Here is a 1608-nt window from a genome sequence, read left to right as displayed (position 1 = left end):
TCTGTTTGGGCCTGGGCCTGTTTGGGCCTGGTTCTGTTTGGGCCTGGACCTGTTTGGGCCTGGTTCTGTTTGGGCCGGGCTCCAGCTGTTTGGGATTGGCAGGTTCTGTTGGTGTGTGTAGCTGAAGTTGAAGCGGATCCAGAGCAGCTTGGTGTTCTGTTCCATCCTCAGCTCTTATGTCAGGTTGGTTCTGGTTCTGTTTGCTAGTAGAACCTGGTATCAGCAGATGAGTAGCCGACCCGTTCAGCTGGACGTTCCTCAGAGTGACGAGGAGTCGGGAATTGACCTTCTGGACTTTATGCCAGCTGATGAGGCGTTTGGATCCATTCAGCCCGGTTCCTGTGTTTTTGCTCTGAGGCGTTCAGGGACTTCAGGAAACCTCAGTGCTGGTAGAGCTGCGGTGTGTTTGAGGAGCAGCAGAGACTGGACCAGATGTGGCGCAGCTGCAGAGGTTTTGCCGGCGCTGTGAGGCTCCCTGCCGGCGGCGGCCGCAGGGCGTGTCGCAGGCCGGCTGCCCGCTGCAGCTATAAATAACTGCGGCTGCAGCCACATCACAGGAAGCCGCAGCAGACCGGAGCGGGCCGCAGGTTTAACCCTGCGCTGCCTGGTTCCAGCTGCTTGGTGACGTGGGTTGGAACTCCAACCTCATCTTCTGAAGCTGTGAACTGGTCGTTCAGTCGCCTTACTGGGAAATCAAAGCTAACTGGTTCACAGATGAAGCTCAGGAAGGAACTGGGATCACAAGGGGAAAAGCATCAAACAAAGAAAAGYCAAGAAATCAGCTGATTTTTAGAAACCGCTGCTGTTCTGAGCTAACGGGTGGAGCTAACACCCCGAAGTTTATCATAACTTCTGTAATTCTCTGTTATTGATCCATAATGTTGCTGATTGATTGATTAGCTTTAGAACATGGGTGGATTATTCAGTAGAACCGATCAGGTTTTCCTGCTCCGACTGAATCATTTCTGTTTAATGAAACCAGAAACGATTTGCTGTTTTTTACTGAATCCTGGAGAAGCTGAGAAACCGACAGCCTGGAATGACTCAGCTGTTATCTGAAAAGTGTGGCGGGCATTTACATTAAACACCCGGAGAAATGTGTAGAACCTCAGGTCCCTCAGGTCTGGACTTGGACTAGGCCACGCTCTGATCTAACCCATCCCATAATATCTCCGGCTGGTGTTCTGCTGGAAGCTGAACTTTGACCCCAATCTCAGGTCTGSATCTTCCCACAGCATGATACTGCCAGCACCATGAGATGTGTAGGTTGGGCTCCTGATCAGAGGTCTGTGTTTACTTCCTGCTTTTTGCTAGCAGCTAATAGCTGCATTCTACCTGCCAGTTCAATGACTCCTGAACATGAACTGGTTCATTTGGTCAAATTAGAGATGAACGCCACACTTTAAAGTTTTTATCAGCAGGAATCCGTTTCCTTCCACTTCCTGCGGATTTATCACGGGGTGTGAATACTTTCTTTGTTCTGGTATTTGGTGAGAAAGCTCCTCTCTGATTGGCTGCAGGCCGAACTGGAACATTTGATCCAGACGGCAGCCAATCAGAGGAAATGAGATTAGCAGCGCGCTAATCAGAGTCACGGCCTCACAGTTA

General features: G+C 50.4%; 1 protein-coding gene across 6 annotated transcripts in view; it reads left to right on the top strand.

The window, feature by feature from the left end:
- The window catches only part of kifc3 (kinesin family member C3), a 63209-nt gene that overhangs the window by 16666 nt on the left and 44935 nt on the right, over positions 1 to 1608 (top strand). The window lies entirely within an intron of this gene.

The sequence above is a fragment of the Poecilia reticulata genome, unplaced genomic scaffold (genome assembly GCF_000633615.1).
Source record: "Poecilia reticulata strain Guanapo unplaced genomic scaffold, Guppy_female_1.0+MT scaffold_181, whole genome shotgun sequence".
Taxonomy (NCBI): domain Eukaryota; kingdom Metazoa; phylum Chordata; class Actinopteri; order Cyprinodontiformes; family Poeciliidae; genus Poecilia; species Poecilia reticulata.
The sequence above is the reverse complement of the archived record's forward strand: the minus strand, read 5'-3'. Positions and strand labels throughout refer to the sequence as shown.